The sequence below is a fragment of the Oryx dammah genome, unplaced genomic scaffold (assembly GCF_014754425.2).
Source record: "Oryx dammah isolate SB20612 unplaced genomic scaffold, SCBI_Odam_1.1 HiC_scaffold_25, whole genome shotgun sequence".
Lineage (NCBI taxonomy): Eukaryota > Metazoa > Chordata > Mammalia > Artiodactyla > Bovidae > Oryx > Oryx dammah.
Window position 1 is genome coordinate 93,261,971 of NW_024070209.1, and position 20,723 is coordinate 93,282,693.

At 44.4% G+C, this 20,723-nt stretch overlaps 1 protein-coding gene across 3 annotated transcripts in view; it reads right to left on the bottom strand.

Moving 5' to 3' along the window:
- The window catches only part of LOC120851972 (spermatid perinuclear RNA binding protein), a 145,136-nt gene extending 136,026 nt beyond the window's left edge, over nt 1-9,110 (bottom strand). For 2 of the 3 annotated variants that reach the window (XM_040225086.1, XM_040225084.1), the window contains exon 1: nt 8,951-9,110. The gene's annotated coding sequence lies outside the window, so the exon portion shown is untranslated. Of the gene's footprint in view, nt 1-5,094; nt 8,639-8,950 lie in introns of those variants that run through there. The other variant, XM_040225085.1, reaches the window with a different exon arrangement.
- Between the last annotated feature and the right edge of the window lie 11,613 nt (nt 9,111-20,723).

Sequence of the window (20,723 nt, forward strand, 5' to 3'; positions counted from 1 at the left end):
TTGAAAGAATCATTCTTGCTAGAGTACTGCAAACAGACTATAAGAGGGCAGGAGTAAAAAGGGCCACTGTAGTAATTCAGAGGAGTTGATGTAGACTTAAACCAGTAGCGCTGATGAAAACTGCTCAGAGTCTGGATACACTTTGAAGAAAGGACTGGCAAGATTTCCTGGGGAATCAGATGTGTGTGAGAGGAAGAGAGGCAAGGATGACTCCAAGTTTTGGCCTGAGAAACTGGAAAGATGGAGGAAGCTGCTTTACTAAAATAAAATGTGGAAGACCATGAAAGAGGCAGAGGAAATAGGGAGTTTGGTTAAGACAAGTTCAGTATGAGATGCCAACGAAATATCTAAGTGTCAAAGTACGCAGTAACCTGGAGTTTCAGATAAAATTTGGAACTTATTGGCACATATATCATATTTAAAGCCATGATGTTGAAAGAGATCACCAAGAGAATGAGAATAAAGAGCAGAGATACCACGGGACAGTCCAATATTAAGAGGTAGGAGTGATAAGAAAGAACCAACAAAGGAGACAGAGAAGAAGCCAAGGAGGCAGAAGGAAACCAGCAGAGTGTGGTGTCCCAGAAAGCAGAGCATAAAGCGTCTGAAGGAAGGAGGCGTCTACTGCACCCAGTGCTGCTAACAGGTCAAGTAAGAATTAAACACGGTGGTTTTGACAACAGCAGTGATGAGCTGGAAGTTTCACTGTAGTAGGTTCAGGAGAGGACAGGAAAACTGAAGATGAGCAGAAACAACCTTTTCAAGAAGCTGAAAAATTGAGTTGTAGTTAGAAGAGACAGTTTGGTCAAGAAAAGGTCATTTTAGAAAAACAATAAATGAAATAATAGTGTATATATGCTGACTGGAATGAGCCAGTACGAGAATAATGTTGCTACAGGAAGGAAGGAAGAATGGATATGATTTCAACGGTTACAGAATTTCACCAGAAGAGTCAGATAGCTCGATGAAGAGAAATTTTACTAGGTTAGTGGGCAGTAATTCCAGAGTACTGTTACCCCTTGTGATACTCGAGAAGGGAGGAGGGCACCCTGTAATTCTAATTCACATGCCACAGGAGGCTCAGAAGAGAGGTTGGGCCATTTACTGAGAATCTTCATGTTAAGCATTTTATATGTTATTTCATTTAAAATAACTTCATAAAGTATTATCTTTATGTTACAGATAAGGAACCAGAAGCTCAGACAGCGCTAGTAATTTGATTAACACACAAAGCTGGTGAGTGGTAGAGCTATGTTTCAAATTCAGCTCCTTCTGAGTATTAGATAAGGAATAATTGTTAATTTAGAGGGTTAAAATAGTTTGTGAGGTTCTTTTTAAGTTTCTGATCTGCTAGAAATACACACTGAAGTATTTATGAACAAAAGCATATAATGTCTAAGATTTGCTGTAAATACACCAGCAAAAACAATGACAGATAGTAACTGTGAATGAGGGAGAGATGAAACAAGAGCAGCACCTTGCTGCTAACTGTTGAAGTTAGCTGATGGGTATATGGACATTCACTGTACTGTTCCTTTTTATGTACCTCTGAAAATGCCATGATAAAAAATAAAAATCTAGGACCTGAGTCAAACTGCTTATTACTTCAAAGCCTGTCCTTAATTTCTGCTCAATCTTCCCTTCAAAAAAAAAAAGCCATATGCTTCAGAGCTTACAACTTTCTTATCTTGTTTAATTCTCACTATAATTCTGTAAATTAGGGGTTTTATTCCAATTTTATACATGAGAAAAGAGATCTACGACTAGTAAACAGCAGGAGGAGATCTCTGGGCCAAGTCTTTTCTGTGTCAAAAACATCCTTCTCTTACCCGATCCAGCCACTGAGCTTGCACAGGCCATCTCTGTGCCCACCTATAGGAAGAGCCCACCCAAGTCTAGCCTGTTCCCTCAGATTCACTGCCACTGCATCACCCTATGGCCCTGCGCCTCCTAAGGAGGACAAGCATTACTCCAAGTAGACCTTAGGAAGACACTAACAGAGGCAGGTTTCAAATTTGCCCAGCCTTCAACCTTCCTTGCAAACTGTGGGGACTATCAGGAATTTGATATACAGCTTCATAAAGAGTGCTCTGAAAGTCTATCTCTGCTCTAGGGTCAACTCTTGGTTCCTCCATTTCTTTAAATGTAATACTCTGCTGTTCACTTACACAGCTATCACAGGGACCAAAGTCCAGGTATGTGAACCCTGAGCTCTAAAAATAAAAGACACTACTAAACAATAATGCTGACCAATTTCAAAAGCCTATTTTGTATAACTCCACATTCACCCCAAAGCTGGCTTATCAGAAAGCATCATGGTTAATACTCATTTTTAAGATACTATCTTTTAAAAAGCCTCATCACTAGTATGGGTATCTGTTCTTCCACCCAAACCTTGGCACTGTAAGCTTATTTACAGCTTACATCAAAACAACCAAAAATATGCATAGCTATGGTGCCAAATGCTTATTTTCTCTAGCTGCTAACCTACACTACCAAAACTACAACACCTTTCCCTTCCAGTTCAATAGCTTCGCTAACTGAACCTGAGCTGTCCAGGTTAAGAGCTACATGGTTCCATCAAGTTAAAATGTAGATTGCCTAAGCTCTAGAAGCCTAACACTGCATAATTAGATGCAATGTTTGAGATTTATCTGGAATTATAAACATCTTAAGAATGAACTGCCTTCATCTTAACTTTCAGAAACAAAACACTTCATCAGGTCACCACTATCCAGCTGTCTTAAAATATAATGATTCTCAGGCAGGCTGACTGAACATAGGTAACCACAGTTATAGGCTTCATTTCCATGTTTAGGGCCAGTCTATCTAGGGAAGGATCTGTTCTTTACTGAAAACAATATTATTGAGCCCTACTAAGAAATCTCAGGTCTGACACAAAACATACCTTTAAGCCTAAAGTCAACACGTGTTTGCTGACTTAAACGGACAAAACAGGTAAGCAACACAAAAAATAAAAATAAATCTAGACAGTCTTTAGGACAATTACTTTCTGCTTTATGTCCATAGTATTAACTGTTAAATTCAACTCATAAACAAAATGCTGATCTAACCAACTGGATATTGTGTTTCCCAGCACCTAGAAAACTGCAAAGAACAGGAAAATCTGCAGGTGCAGGAAGAAACTCCATCTTAACCATGACCCAGAAATGCCTTAGAATTTATCACACAACCTGCTACAGAATTCTCACTTCTCAAATGGAAATGAACCATGAAGTCACACAATGCAAAGCTGTGATTTTATTACTGATATAATCTACTGTACCCTTTCAAGTTGTGCTAAAGTTAACTAAAGAAAGCAGATGTTCTACATAGTGTTAGTTATGTCAGAAGTTAAGAGAATTTGAATACCAAATAACTAAAATTTGAAGCTGCTTCATTCACTCTGCAACACACATATTGTTAGACATCATAATTCTCAAAAATGATACACTTATAAGGCAGAAAACCAACAGAACACTATAAAGCAACTTTTCTCCAATTAAAAATAAACTTAAAACACCAATACAGTGTTTTAAGAAAAACACCAATACAGCATACTAACGCATATATATGGAATTTAGAAAGATGGTAACGATAACCCTGTATGTGAGACAGCAAAAGAGACACAGATGTATAGAACACTCTTTTGGACTCTGTGGGAGAGGGAGAGGGTGGGATGATTTGGGAGAATGGCACTGAAACATGTATAATATCATATGTGAAACGAATCGCTAGTCCAGGTTCGATGCAGGATACAGGATGCTCAGGGCTGCACTGGGATGACCCAGAGGGATGGTACGGGGAGGGAAGTGGGAGGGGGGTTCAAGATGGGGAACACGTGTACACCTATGGCGGATTCATGTTGATGTATGGCAAAACCAATACAATATTGTTAAGTAATTAACCTCCAATTAAAATAAATAAATTATATTTAAAAAAATAAACTTGAAAAAAATGATACACTTAAAGGCCCCTCAAGACAAGAAATAAAAAGCATGAAAGTGACAAATCAGGTCCTTTGGTCACCTTATTATTTAATGTATGACCTAAAAGTTAAAGAATTGCAAATCTTTCAGGCTCAAACCATTTAAGTATTCAGCTCACCATTAATCTGGTCTCAGTATTTTATTCCTTTCTATTTTAACTGACATAAATTTAACATACATCTCTCAATAAACAGTTTTCTAAAATTAGACTGTGAAGCCTCTCATAATTACCTGTCAGAAACAGTTTTTCTACAGCTGAATAAATTTTTAAAAACAAGCAATTTTCCAATAAAAGGATCCATGCAAAACAAATGAAAACAGAAGAGCAGTAAGATGGATAACGGTGTCCAAAATGTTATAAAAGGTAGTAAATGACTAAGAATAGATCAGTTAGCATAGAAAGACTATTGTCAGGGCTTCACATATTATCAAGCTCAAGCAAATTAATGCCTAATAAAGCAACTTACTATTTACATTTTTGCAATGTCAATCAGGACCAAAATCTGGAGGTTTTTTACAATAAACCAAATAAAACATTTTGAAAGCATTTAAAAATTATCCCCCCACAGAGCATAACCTGTCAATGGGCTTAAGTAATGTCAAATAGATACGGTGATTATTTGCTAACTAAAACTTGAAAAAGGAAAAAGTATTCAATAAATCTGAAAAAGGAGGCTTAATGCCACTAGAAGCAATAGCTCCATTTTTCTGTTCAAGTCACCCAAAATTAATCAATTTTCTACAAAAAACCATAGGGAAATGTATTACATGTATTATTTCTGATTTAGAAATTGAACTCTGAGACATGAAAAACATTCTGTCCCTGGAAATTCATACTTAGAATGTCTCTCACAAGTTTCTGCTTAGACTCAAGAATTCAAATCAGCACCAATACTTAGCTGCACAAATGAGCCAGGAAAAATCAGTAGACAGTAGAGCAAAGAATGAACAAACTTCAATTTGCAGATATCTCTAAAATTCACAGAAGCTTCATCTCTATCCAAGTTTCTCACTACAAATTAACCCACCTAATGCCAAATTATTATTTGACCAGGCTAAAATGAAATAAAGAGTCAAAGAAATAACAGCTATTACCCCTACTTACATAGTGCTAACCTTCCTGAAAGGTTTAAACTTGTTTTATATAAACCATCTCAATTCTCCTGGGAGGTAGATAAAGAGTCAGGTTTCTGAAGGAGAAACAAGCACAAAGGGATTAAGTATCTTGTCCAGCAAGTCACCAGTGAAAATAAAACCAGACCCAATTATTTAGCCTACAAAGTCTAAACAACCTGCTTGCCTTGGTTCATAAACTTAGGATAATATTTTAAAGTGCCCACAAATTATCCCAAACCTTAGAACTTCACGGAACAATACATAGAAACAGAACACTAAACCAGAATTGAATATTTTGAACAAGGAAGTACTACTTGCTCCAAATCAATTAAATGAACCAACACAATGGACTTAAAAAATACAAAGAGAAAACAACAGTCAAATGGGAAAGAATTTTCAAAGGTCACTCTATTCATCTTATATCTTACTGCTCAAATTCTCTGCCAGGAAGCCAAAGGGGTCAAACATGTTCATTATAATTACATTAAATACATGTATCAAATCTCAAAACACTGCTAAGAATTTCAATAAGAGGCATCTATATTTTTAAAAACTTTGTCCTCCAAAAATAAAATCTTATAGCAATGCCTTTAGAGCATTATTTTGCTGCCTTCATGATACACTTCAAATTTGAATTTTAAGAATGATTGGTTTCCAGTTTATTTTTAAAATATTTATACTTACAGATAGAGATTACTTAAAATGTGGTGTTCTGTTCAGCCTCATTATGTTTAGGCAAGATTCCCACTTCCACTCAAACTTATTTGAACTCACAATGGCTGCATTATTCAAACTAACAATTTAGATACTTCCTAAATGGACAAAAGAAGAAAACTAATCAACCCAGAAAGCTTCCCAAGGTACCAAAGAGGACCTTTCATGTGAGATCATACGAGGTACCATATTAAACACTACCCAAAGCCCACAAAGCAATAATTGAAGTTACATCTGCAACATGATTAAATTTTTTTTTTGCAAAATCTGACAAGACTGAACCTTCAACTATCAAAAAGGAAATCGCTTTCCAAGATTCTAGAAAACACTGCTTACTGAGGCAGTCTCAAAGCAGTTTCCTTAATCCTTTCAAATCCCAAAGAATCTAACACAAGCCACAGAACACTGAACAAGTCCTGCTGAAAAGTCTGTGTTCAAACACCTAAAGGTTATTTCATATGTCCACATAACCCCCAAAGTCGTTCCTCAATAAAGCTAACACCGCACTCCCCAACTCAAACTAAAATAACAGAAAATCCAAAAGCCTCTACTAATAAATTTTACTTGAACTATTCGGGAGACAACCGAGGATCTGTTATCTCCACCTTGAAAGTCATAAAGCTCCATTCCTGCCACTTTTAGAAGCTGGATGTATTTAATACATTACCTCTGTCTGCCTCTAGCATGGGACTGAGATATTACATCACTCAAATGCCTGAAAACTGCCCTATTACCCAGAAAGCACCAAGGTACCTGATACACCGCACCAAGGTATCCTTTCCTCCCTCTGAAAAACAGCCCTCAAACACGCTAGGCCCTGCTCTCTTGCAGAATCTTCACAAAGAAACCTGCCCTGAACCTGCTGCAGTCCTGCTTCTACTCACTCCAGGTGCTCTCCTCTGGACCCTGCGTGGCTCCTCTATTTGCCCACTCATCAGGGCAATGTGCTAGAATGATACTCCACCCACAGCTCCTCTAACCTGGGAGTGTGTACTCAGCTCTCCCTTATCCCATCCCCATTCACTGGGTTCTGGAACTAAAACCAAGGCTTCCTGATCTCTCTGATCCTAGAAGCATGAACTTTCATATATGGTAAAGGGCTTAATATCCTCCATTTTCCATTAACATCATTCCAGGATCCACACACACCCTCACACACTCTCCAGTTCCTCTAAGGCAATAATTTAATCCTCTCCCTTTAGGGTTTTTTCTCCCCCAAATTCTACACTCTGCCCTTCCACATACTTTCACTGACCCAAAACACGGTGGCTCCTTTAGTCTCTCAGGACCCAAAGTTTTCCAGGCTTTCCTCACATTTCAGCACCCACTCCTTCCACACTCTTTCAAGCAACCAGTTTTCCTAATTCTCTCCAGCCTGAATAGTCATTTCCTGCTCTAAACCTGGGCATCCTACTTCCCCCACCACCACCCCAAACCCAATCTACCCCGTTCTAGTCACAGACATGTCTACACACATACCCATCTCACCCTTGCCTTACCCCACTACTGCTGGCACTGGGCATTTTTCAGCATCCTCTACCCAAAAATATCCTATCTTCCCCCTTTCCTTCCCTTTGTTCCCTCCTACCCACTTCTACCACAGCCCCCAAACCCATGCCTCTCTCCCTCTCATACTGTACACAGACCTGTATACTTCTTCGAACTTACCCCTACTGCACCCCTCTACTCATCTCCCTTCAGCACGCACCCCCCACCCCCTCTCTTTCCTTCTCCCCAACTTCCCTCCACAGGTCCTGCCCTAGAAACACTTCCATCCGTCCTCACACCTCACCTGCCACTCCAAGAACATTTCCCTCCCCCCACACACACCTCTGGCCCTCCGCACTGCACTCCACTGGTCCCCTGCAAAGTCTCCCCAACCCTTAAGTCCCCTCTCTTGATACTCCCCACCTTCATTCATACTTCCTCCAGAACACCCTCCTTTTCACTCACTCTGATCTCTACTAAATGCCCCAGCACCTCCTCTCCGTCCCCACCACCCTTCACTACCGTCAGGACTTCTCTCCCAAACCCCTCAAACTCGGGCCCTGCTCCAATCGCCCGCCCTCTACTCTTCTCCCCTGAGCGCCTCACCAGATCAGATACCCGCTTCTCCTCTCACATGCTCTTCCCTGGCAGGGCCCATCTGTCCAGCCTCAGCACCCTCCTGCCTCCTTCCTGGACAAACCCTGTCCTCACACCGCTCACCGGGTCTCCTGAAGCCTCTGGGCCTACCCTCCCGTTCCTCCTGCCTGAACACCCTCCATTTCCCTCCCCATCACTCCAGAGACCCTCCTTCCACCCACCCCCACAACCTCTTTCCACGCTCACCCTGCCACACTGCCCCGAGCCGGACACCTTCCACATTTCCCTTTACATTTCTGTCCACCGTCTTCCTGCTATCTGGCCCCACTCCGTGCCCCTCACACGCAGCCCCGGCCGGGACATCCGCCTCTTCCATGCCTCCCTCGATTCCTTCCAATCCCATCACACTCGCCCCCTGTCCTCCCTAAGCCTCCTTCACACCCTCCCGAACCCCCACAAGCTGCCCCCACTCGCTCCGGCCCCCATGGGTCTCCCGAATCTGCCCGAAAGGCCTCACCCTCCAGTGGGCCAGATCCCTCCACCCTTCCTTCTCACCCAAATCTGCCCACACCCTCCAGCCGCCCCCCGTAGCCTCTCCCCCAGCCCCTGCCCCCAACGTCCTCCAACACCTGCCCAGAGCCCTTCACCCTCCATCCTACCCAGAGCCCCCAGCTTCGGGTCTCCTCACACAGCCCACGCCCTCTCCCCGCTCGGGGCCGGGACCCGGCCCCCCCCCCCCACCCTCCACGAAGGTGAGGAAGACTGCCGGCTGCCCTTGCCCGAAGCAGCCAGGGCACCGCAACTGCGGCGGCGGCGGCGGCGGCCACAATGCCGGAGCCACGGGGGCCGGGATTGCTCCCTGCTCTCCGCCGCGGCCGCCGCTGCCGCCACCGCCACCGCCGCCGCCGCCGCCGCTGCTGCTAAGGACGCACAACAAACAATGCGGGGCCCGGGCCGGCACCGCCAACCGCCTCAACCGCCGCCTCAACCGCCGCCCGCCCGGGACGGCCCGCCGCGCAGGCGCCTGCCCCTCCGCTGCAGCCTACCCGCACCGCCGCGCTCTGCCCGCGCCCGGTCCCTGCTCCCGCTCCGCCGCCGCCGCCACCTCGTCAGCCTGCGTCTCCGGCTCCTCAGCCCAGCGGCGGCGGCTGCGGCGGCTGCTGCCCTGGTGGCGCTCGCGGCTCCGGTCTCCGCTTCGGCGGCGGCGGCGGCGGCGAGCACGTGACGCCGCCGAGCGCGCCCATTGGCCGGGCCAGGGGGCGGGCCCCGCGGCTGCCGGGGAACGGAAAGCCCGCCCCCTCACTCGTCGCGCGCCCCCTCCACGCGCGCTCTGCCGCACCTGAGAGCGCCGGCCAGCGCCCGCCGCCGCCGTGCCGCGCCGCCGCCTGCGCCAACTACGCACCTGGGAGCGCGCAAGGAGCACACGCTGGTGGCGGCCGCATGCACCTGCGAGGAGACGCTTACGTAAACTGCGTCCCTGCCTCCCTCCCGGCGGCAGGCCCCCGCCAGCGGCAGCACCTGAGCCCTACTGCGCTAGCGGCGTAAGTGCTGCGGAGCGGGGACGAGCTGCGGAAGGGAGGCGAGCGAAATCCACGGAAACTTCGTAACGTCCGAATCTGGGAGCGGCTCCGGGTCGCCGCTAGGGCGAGCCGGCCTCTCCCGCCCCGCGCCCCAGTGCGCTGTATCCCCGACCTCGCGGCTACGCAAATGGAGTAGGTGCCGTAACGCCTCCTCAGGTGGAGGAGGGGGAAGTTAATGAGCTTTGACTAGTTAAATGGTTGAAACCCAGCCTCCACCCCGCCAGCACCAACCAGCTGTGTGACCTTGACCAAATTACAGAACCACTCTGATCCTCAGTTTCCTGGTCCGGGAAACTGAGACAGTAATTCTGATTTAGGAGCCGTTGGGATGGAAGGAAAAAAAAAAAAGAGAGACAATAGGTGAAAAGACAATAGGTGCGAATTCTTCTAGCACATTGCAGGTACTGAGCAGAAGTTGCATTTTAGTCAACAACCTCCTCTCCTCCCACCCCTCAGGGACCTCCCTGGGACTGAGCTGGGAGCCAGGGCTTCTCTGACCTCCTTAGAGTTAGGTCAGACTTTGCTGAACCCTGGCCCGGCACTGCCTGGGAAGAAAGGAAGATTTGCTTTTTATTTTACCAGTCACTAGCTGGCACCTTCTTGGCACCCAGCAATCTGCCAGCGAGGTCGGACCCCTGTCTGAGTGCCTCCTGCATGACAGGTGCTGTGCTGGGGGCTGGGATGCACAGGTGAATCAGATAGGAAATCCCTTGCCCTAAAGGAATTTCAAGCCTAGAGTGGAAACGACCTGACCACTCAGTGCCAAGGCTTGAAGAGCTGGGGGTACACCAAGGATCTCCCACAGCAGCGCCATCAGGGGCCCTTCCACCTTTTAAACATACTAGGCCCAAACATTTTAACACTTTGCTTCATTCACAGAATAAAGTGTAAACACTCTAAATCAACTTAAAAAGCTTGAGTGATCTGATCTTAAGTTTAAGTGCCCTTTTCTTTCCCTCCTCCTCTAGGCCAACTTGACCTTCCAGTCACAATGAACTTAAGAATTGTAGTTGACATAGTATAGGGTTAGGGTTAGGGTTAGGGTTGGCACTTCTGAGCCTCCTGAGCCAGGTGCTAGGCCCCAAATCATTTTCAACACCCTCTCCCCACCCCCAACCACCATACCTTTATTTATCCTACTGAAAAAACTCCTTGGTGTTCTTATCAGCCATCTCAGAATGTATTCACCCCAGAACTCCTTAGTTGCCTCCAACGCACTGTCTAAACTCCCTCCACTTAGCACAACAGCCTCATGAAATGATGAATTCTTATAGCACTAGACTGCATTTTTTTTTTTTTTTTTTTTGCTGTCTGTTGTCTTCCTGGACTATAAGCATCTAGAAGACAGGGTCATCTCTCTTCCTGGGTGGGATAGGGAACACGTGAGATGAGATCATTAAAGATAGGCTTTTCAGGAAGAACATGAGTCTGCTAGGGGAAGGAGGGACAAGCTGCAGTGAAAAAACCTGGGTTCAGGGTATACTAGCTGTGTGACCTTGGAAAATCAGTCTCCCTGGGTCTTACTTATCTATCAAATGAGATAATAATATTGCATACAAAACATGGTTGTTGTAAGGATCCAATGAGAAATATATCTCAAGCACTAAGTATGATGTTTGGTACTTTGTAAAATGTAAAAATGTTCTTAAATGGAGGACTGGATAGCATTAAGTATTCAATAGTATCTCTTATTTCAGTATCTTTTTTGGGGGGAGGGGGAAGGGGACACAAGGGGCAGCAGGTGGGATCTTAATTCCCTGACCAGGGATCAAACCCATGCCCCAGCAGTGGAAGCAAGGAATCCTAACCATTGGACCACCAAGGAATTCCCTCCAATATCTTTTTTAACTTAAGTATAACTGATTTACAATATTGTGTTAGTTTTAGGTGTACAGTAAAGTGATTTCAGTTCTGTTCAGTCACTCAGTCATGCCCAACTCGACCCCATGGACAGCAGCACACCAGACCTCCCTGTCCATCACCAACTCCTGGAGCTTGCTCAAACTCATGGCCATCGAGTTGGTGATGCCATCCAACCATCTCATCCTTTGTCATCCCCTATTCCTCCTGCCCTCAATCTTTCCTGGCATCAGGGTCTTTTCCAATGAGTCGATTCTTCACATCAAGGTGGCCAAAGTATTGGAGTTTCAGCTTCAGCATTAGTCCTTCCAATGAATATTCAGGCCTGATTTCCTTTAGGATTAACTGGTTTGATCTCCTTGCAGCCCAAGGGACTGGTTTGATCTCCTTGCAGCCCAAGGGACTCTCAAGAGTCTTCTAACACCACAGTTCAAAAGCATCAATTCTTCAGCCCTCAGCTTTCTTTATGGTCCAACTCTCACATCCATACATGACTACTGGAAAAACCATTGTCTAGACGGACTTTTGTTGGCAAAGTAATGTCTCTGCTTTTTAATATGCTGTCTAGGTTGTTCATAGCTTTTCTTCCAAGGAGCAAGCATCTTTTTATTTCATGGCTGCAGTCACCATCTGCAGTGATTCTGGAGCCCCAAAAAATAAAGTCTCTCACTGTTTCCATTGTTTCCCCATCTATTTGCCATGAAGTGATGGGATCTAATGCCATGATCTTAGTTTTTTGACTGTTGAGTTTTAAGCCAGCTTTTTCACTCTCTTCTTTCACCCTCATCTTCAAGTAAAGGCTCTTTAGTTCCTTTTTGCTTTCTGCCCTTAGAGTAGTATCATCTGCATTATCTGAGGTTGTTGATATTTACCCTGGCAATCTTGATTCTAGCTTGTGATTCATTTAGCATGGCATTTCCCATGGTGTACTCTGCATATAAGTTAAATAAGCAGGGTGACAATATACAGCCTTAATGTATTCCTTTCCCAGTTTTGAACCAGTCTGTTCCATGTCCCGTTCTAACTGTTGCTTCTTGACCTGCATACAGATTTCTCAGGAGGCAGGTAAGGTGGTCTGGTATTCCCTTCTCTTGAAGAATTTTCCACAATTTGTTGTGATCCACACAGTCAAAGGCTTTGGTGTAGTCAATAAAGCAGAAGTAGATGTTTTTCTGGAATGCTCTTGCTTTTTCAATTTAGTTTTCAATATATATATATATGTGATTTAGTTTTATATATACATAAAAGTCGGAGAAGGCAATGGCACCCCACTCCAGTACTCTTGCCTGAGTATATAGGCTGCAGTCCATGGGGTCGCTAAAAGTCGAACATGACTAAGCGACTTCACTTTCACTTTTCACTTTCATGCGTGGAGAAGGAAATGGCAACCCACTACAGTGTTCTTGCCTGGAGAATCCCAGGAACAGGGGAGCCTGGTGAGCTGCCGTCTATGGGGTTGCACAGAGTCAGACACGACTGAAGCGACTTAGCAGCAGCAGCATACATAAAAGTGATTTAGTTTATATATATGTTCATATTCTTTTTAAATTTATTTCCCACTATAAGTTATTACAAGATATTAAATATAGTTCCCTGTGCTGTATAGTAAACCCTTGTTATTTATCTATTTTATATGTGGCAGTGTGCATCTGTTAATCCCATACTCCTAGTTTACCCTCCCCTCCCCCTTCCCCTTTGGTAACCAAAAATTTGTTTTCTATGTCTGTGAGTCTGTTTCTGTTTTCTCTTATTCCAGTATATTTCCTGGTTTCCAGAGTACTTGCCCTGAGAGGTACAAGTCAGTCTGGTGTTCTGATTCTTGGTTTCCCCACCCCTTCCCCTACCCTAGGCCACAGTAGAAAGAAGCTAGAAACAGAAAGGTGGCCAGTCTGACCTAAGTGGGGGGTGGGACCTAGGGGATAGGACATCCCTCAACTTTGTGCCATCATCTTTCTAAATCTACATGTACCTCCAGCCATTCTCTCATCCTCCCCTCTTTTTACAAAACCTAGCTCTTCTCACCAAGACCAGGTCCTTCCCCTGTGCCTGGATGCCCTCCTTACCTACCCTCTAAGGAACTTCACCCCTTAATGTGCCTCTGTTGTGGTCAGCCTCTTCTCCTCTCCTGGATTCTTTCCATTGTCTTCCAAACAGTCTCTTCTATTCTTTATAGAAAAAGAAGAAAAGAAACAAGATCCCCAGGTGATCACATGCACCTTGCTGTTTGAGAACCATTGACCCAAAACCAACAGCTTCAGATGCCAACTAGAGGAGACTTGAACATCACAGCAAAATTGTGGTTGCTGACACGATTTTCTAAAATGGTGAATAACCCTTGGTAGAGTCTGAACACAAAAAGGTGTAATCTTCATTCACTTTGCATAGTATTTGCCTCTCTGGAATATTAAAATCATGCTAGAATGTACTTTGTCTTTGTTTGAAAAAGGGAGTTAGTTGTTAGGCTTAGATAATTGTACACAGAACTTTCACCTATGTAAATGTCCAGTGTGACATTCCAAAAATCATGATGCCTAATTGTCCATACATTGGAGGATATCTAGCATTTTTCACTTCCCTGCGATAAATGCCATTATGACTACCAAAACTCCACCACAAATATCTAAAAGCTCCAAGTGAGGAAATTCTCTGGCGGTCCAATGGTTAGTACTCCATGCTTCCACTGCAGGGGGCCCAGGTTCAATCCCTGGCCACGGAACTCAGATCCCACATGCTACGAGGCAAAAAAAAAATTAAAATTTCTTGAACCGAAGAAAAATGAAAATGCAACATATCAACTAAATTTTTTAAAAAAAAGATTAAAAATAAAAGCTCCAGGTGAGAACTAGGGCTCTAGACTTTCATTCAACAGCCTGTTCAGGATATCTATATGGACATCTCACAAGTTACAAAACTGTTCAGAAGTGCTGTATCTCTTCCCCGAAACCCTGAACCTATTGCCCCTCCTGTTCCCCATTTCAATTCTCTCGTTGAGGCTATGATAGTTATTGAATGACCAGTAGACTGAAGGGTTCACATGGGCAGAATGTTTCTTTGATTTGTTCTCTTTGTATGCCTTAGAATAGTGCCTGGCATAGAGTAGGCACTTAAATATTTATTGAATGTATGCCCAGCAGACTTTCCCAGCCCTACCAAACCTCAAAAAAGACAAGAAAATACCAGGAATTCCAGGTCAGAAAGCCCCACTTTCCAGAAGGACTTCTAATATCCCTGGTACTTCTATCAGTTAAAGATGCAAACAGCCCATCTATGGCTGACAGTTTCCACCAAAGTTCTCTCACAGGAGGTCTGAGGATAAAGCTCAAATTCATCCACTTCAAGCATAACATCTCTTTGAAGTTTCACCTTTTATCTTTTAAATTCATAGACATCTCACCTTTTATTCCCATGTTTAACGTGAAAATAATGTTTTAAATTACTTCCCTTTAGGAGGAAAAATTCAAAGCCCGGGACTTCCCTGGTAGCACAGTGGATAGGAATCTGTCTGCCAATGCTGGGAACGTGGGTTTGATCCCTGGTCCGGGAAGATTCCACATGCCATGGAGCAACTAAGCCTGTGCACCACAACTACCGAGCCCGAATGCTGCAGCTACAGAAACCCATGCATCTAGAGCCTGTGCTCCGAAACAAGAGAAGCACCGAAATGAGAAGTCTGTGCACTGCAGCTGGAAAGTAGCCCCCATTTGCAGCAATTAGAGAAAGCCTGTGCAAACAATGAAGACCCAGTGGGACCAAAAATAAAAATAAATAAAAAGTTAAACAACAAAAAATTTTAAACCCATTTTTCCAACGCTTCAAGAAGAAATTCACTCTAGAAGATATTCCTCATCTATCAAGTGGCTCTGAATAGTCCCTGGCACACCACCACCTAGCCCTGATGGTAATTACACTAACAGCCAATATTTATTAAGCACTTATTATATTCTAGGCAGTACATTATGCACTTAACATGCATTATGTCTTTTTTTTTGGCACTCAGGATCATAGTTCCCTAACTAGGTATTCAAACCCTTTTAATGAAAGTGTGGAGTCTTTAATCATGGGACAGCCAAGGAACTCCACATCACGTCTTTAATCCTCATAACAATCCTATAAAGTAGGATTTTCATTTTCATTTTAATTTAAGGCTCCAGGAAGGTATGTAACTTGTACTACGGCACAGAACTGACAAGTTAAAGACCTGGAATTCAACTTGGTGTTTTCAATCACTGTGCTGTCCATTCCAGTTTGAAAAGCAAGTTTCTTGACTTTTAGGATAAGATTACTTTCAGACATCAGGAATGCCCTAAGAAATCACCCAGCCCCAGTACTTTGCAAACTAGGGAAAGCACTGCAGTGTCTGGATCTCCGGGTGCACACATTTTTAGGGTCCACAAGTTCTAAGAGAAGTTTCTAAATTATGTATCTTATAACCTACAAATAATAATAATATAAGCATATTTTGGATGACTGGGACAGCCATCTTATGAGTGATTCCTGATGCCCTAAATTTAGTGCTCATGTTGGTCCAAAGGGATTGCCTAAAATGATGGGTTTAACATAAAATGCATATATTTTAGACTAGGGGTCAAATATTCAAGCCAGCAAGAAATCATTTTCCTTAAAACAGTGATTCTTAACTAGGTGTAATTCCTTCCTCATCCTCTCAACCCCTCTTCTAGGACATTCAGCAATGTCTGGAGGCTTTTTTGTTGTTGTTGTTGTTGTTATAACAATTGGCATCTAGTGGGGAGGATCCAAGGATGATGCTAAATATCTTACAATACACAGAATAGCTCTCTTTCCCCCCATAACAAAGGATAATCCAGCCCGAAATAGTGGTGCCAAGATTGAGAAACCAAGCTTTAAAAGGAGTTCTATGAGGGAGAAAGAGAACAGAGTAGAGGGAAAAAGATTGGAAGTGAGGCTTCTCTAAATGAGCCTTGTTAAATAGCTTTGACTTTGAAATCCCATAAATAATTTATGTAAATATTTAAATCATTAAGTCATATAAATTTTTAAATAATCCCTAATATGAAAAACAAGCCAAAACATGAACATAACTTTATATGAGGTTGATAACATGCCCGCAGGAAAAAAAAAATTACCCCAACTGACCTTAAAAGAAAGTACTTTTGACCATACATCTTCAATGAGATATATTCTAAGCATAAAGGAAAAAAACAGTAACAAAGAGATCTTGAATTTCTCTCAATAATCTTGTTTGTTAGGAATGATACTGGCATTGTTGTTTTAAAATGTCTATCTTGGAATAAAACAGTAATTATTATCTCTCGTGGTCCTATAGGTTGACTGAGCTTCACTGAGTGATTCTCACTTGGGGTCTCTCATGAAGTTACAGTCAGAGGTCAGTTGGGGCTGAACTCCGCTGAAGTGTTCAGTGGGGCTGAACATCTAAGATGATTCACTCATTCTCTTAGCTGGGGAGCTCAACTGAAATGTTAACTGGACTACTTATATTCAGCCTCTTTGTATGTCTTAAGATTCTCACAGCAGAAGCTCTTAAAGCTAGCCCTACAACTGGCCCAGCATCATCATCCCTGGGTTCAGTGGATCACAGTAGTCACAAGCCCGACCAGACCCAAGTGGGTGGAGATACAGACTCCATTGAGGAGTGCTACATATGCTCAGGGAGGGAAGGAACTGATGGCAAAGACAGGCCTCCCATACAGAGATTAGTACAGCGCCACTATGGGAAATGGCCCTACCCCCTGTTCATTGCTCTGTTTAAACTTCTCTCAAGGGATTTCCCTGGTGGTCCAGTGGTTAAGACTGCAATGGGTGTGGGTTTGATCCCTGGGTGGGGGGAGGGGTTGGAGGGGAGAGAACTAAGATCCCACATGCTGCAGGGTTTGGCAAAAAAATAAAAATGAAATTTTCTCAAATCCAGCCTATTCTCTCCATCCTCCCCCTCTCCCCACCATTATCTTGGTCCACCTCTAAGAGTGGAGGCCTCATCTCCGCTTATTCTGTTACTGGATAATTATTGCATACTCCCTGAAAGTTTTCCAGAAGACCAGATAGCCAAGATAAAATGCAAGCCTTAGTAAGGTGAAGCTACTCAGTGGCTCACTGAAACATTTAAAGGAAAGAACTGCCAGGAGGTCCTCTTATGCTGCCACCACTGGTCACTATGCTCCTTTCAAAGGCTCACTTCTTAAAAAGAGGTCACAGAAATCGTCCTTGCTGAGTCCCAGTGAGTTTGGATTTCTTTAAAAATAGCTTGTGCTTCAAGTACAAAAAATAACATCTGAGACGTTTATTTAAGTGTGAAACACACCTTTGTCATGACTCAGTACAGGCTGAACGGAAGTTTATTAAACTTTCCAAAAAAGAAAAATTTCCTCTTGAACCAAGAAAGCCTGAGAGACAACAGCTTGGGTGGTGGTGGGGGGCGTCGGGAGGGAGCGGTAGGAAGAAAAGAGACAGACAGGTGGAGCAGAAAGAGAAGCAGTAAAAGGATCTTGCCCATCATGTGAAAGCAGCTTTCACATGGCGGCCCTTCCACCTTGAATGACCTTCCTCCCCTCAGCCAGCCCGATAATATTCCTGTCCCCCTTGCAGCCTCATTTAAATTTCACCTCTGTGAAGCCTTCTCTGACCCCTCCAGGCAGAGTTACTCCCTCCCTCTTTGTTCTCAAAACACTTTGAATGGGTCTTTATTATTAGCACATTGTATTGAAGTTGTGGGTTTACAGGTCTGTCTCCCTTCTTAGGCTGTGAACTCCTCAGCATCTCGGCGGCAGAGACGCTGAGTGAGTCATCAGAGAGCCCCTCGGCTTGGCGCCAGGCCGGGCTCGGGTGGGGTGTTGGGAGAGGTTGTTGATAAGAGATGGTCTTGCTGGGAGCCGCCTTCCATCCTGAGGTCGAAGCTTTCATTCCTCGTTCTACTTTCCAAATGCCTCCTGACTCTCCACACCCTCCAAACGCCAGATCTTTCAATCTACCTGCCTCGGAGCCCTTTTCAAGCTCTGCCCTCACTCTGGATACAAAGGAAGAACTGTGCTTGCTGCTACCTGAGGCCTGCTGCTGCCCTTGTCCACCGGATCACGTGCTCTTTGTTTCTGCAATTGACCCCCTTTCATGCCTGCATCATTGATAATTTTCCCTTTCCAGTAAACTATTCCACCAACATACAAATATTCCACTTTTTCATAACTAAACACACACACACACACACACACACACACACACACGACTTTCTCTACAATTACCCTATTCTATCCTCACCCCACTGTACTCTGCTCCACTTAATCTTATCAAGGTCATCTGTGTCTTCCATGTTGTTGAATCCCTGTGGTTAGTTCTTTCTCTGCCTCAGTTTACCTGTCTAATGCACCCCACCCCCTGCCTCTTCCCCACTGCCTTGGCACTGTGACTCTGCCAAGCCTCAGCAGCATCCAATACCACTGTTCTGCTCTTTTCTGGAAAATCTTTCTTCCAGGTCTTCAGGACTTTCTGGGAAATCTTTCTTCCAGGACTCCATGAACCCTCCTTATTTTTCCACCTTCTCAGTCCCGATGGGCTGCATCCTTCTTCTGTTGGGGTTGGAGTGCCCCAGGGCTGGGTCTTCAGACCTCCTCACTATCACACCTACTCCATAAGAGATCCATTCCAATCTCAAGATCTGACATAGCCCTGGAGACTGCTCAGATTGCCATCTGCAACCCCAGCCTGGACTCCAGAAGCATCTCAAGCTTCACATATCTAAAATCAAACTTGTGACTTAGAGAACAGATATGTGGACATGAGGGGGGCACAGGGGGCGGCGAACTGGGAGAACGGCGTTGAAATATACACACTGCTCTGTGTAAAATAGCTAGCACAGGGAGCTCAGCTCGGTGCTCTGTGATGACCTGGGAGGGGAGGGGGAAGGGGGGAGGGAGGCTCAAGAGGGTGAGGATATATGTCTACTTCTACTGATTATACTGAATAATAAATAAATACATAAAACCAAACTTGTGCTTCCCCCCAACTCATCTATTCCTTCACCAGGGATCCCACATCTCAGCAAATTAAATGGCACAACGATTGACTGAGCTGCTAAAGCCAAAAGCTTTGGACTTTATTTTCTCCTCCCTCGCCTCATATCCAACAGTTCAGGAAATTCTATCAGCTCTGCCTTCAAAATATACCTGGAATCTGATGTTTATTCACCACTTTCTCCACTACAGATGTTGTCCAAGCAATAACCTCTTAACTGGTGTCCCGGATTTCAATCTTTTCAACGCAGCAGCTAGTATCAGCCTTTGGGAACAAAAGATTATGCTCTTATATAAGATACCAAAGACTCTCCCTTTCCAGAGAGTCTATCATGTCCTACAAAGTCCCACAGTCTCTGACCCCTACTGGCCTCTCCCACCTCATCGTCTTTGAATCCCTCCCTCACTCACTGTGTCCCAGCTACATGGGACTCCTTACCACTTCTCAGATGAAGAACGCTCCTGTCTCAGAGCCTTTGCACTTGCTGGTCTCCTCCAAACATCTGCATGGTTTACTCCCTCACTCCCTTCAGATTTCTGCTCAGATTTTACTTATTCAAAGGGGTTTTCTGGACCACCACATCTAAAATAGTTCTCTCTCATTCCTTATCCAACTTTATGTTTCTTCATAGCACTTTTCAATTCCACATTGAACCATAGTATATTGATTTGCCTTATATTGCATGTCTCCCCTGCCCCTAGCTAGTAAGTTCCATGAGAGTAGTACTCTCTCATCATCAGTTACAGCTTTATCCCCCTCAATGCCCCTGGTGACTCAGATAGTAAAGAATCCACATGCAATGCAAGAGACAGAGGTTCAATCCCTGGGTTGGGAAGATCCCCTGGAGGAGGGCATGGCAACCCACTCCAGGATTCTTGCCTGGAGAATCCCACAGAGGAGGAGCCTGGTGGGCTACAGTCCATGGGGTCACAAAGAGTCAGACACAACTGAGCGACTAACACACACAGAGCCGGACATACCGGAAGTGTTTAATCAATTCTTATTGAATGAATGGCTAGCCACCTGACTGACTGAATGAATGCATTCACTTCTTTTTACTGCCCTGCCCTAGGCCAGGCTTCAGCATTTTCCATCTGTGTGGCAGACTGTGAAATAAGTCTACAAATTCCTCCTATCACATGCACACCCCTTTGCAACGTGACTTTGCCTTGCCTCCTATCAGGAGGTGGAGCCTCTCTCCCCACCCCTTGAATCCGGGCTGGCCTTGTACGTTGCTTTGGCTGGTGGAATCAAGCAGAAGGGTTAGTGTATGACTGCCAAGGCTAGGCCTTAAGACATCTTGCAGTTTCTGTCTCCACTCTCTTAGAACACTGTCCCCAGAGCACCATGCTGAGAAGAAGTCAAGGATGAAAGACCA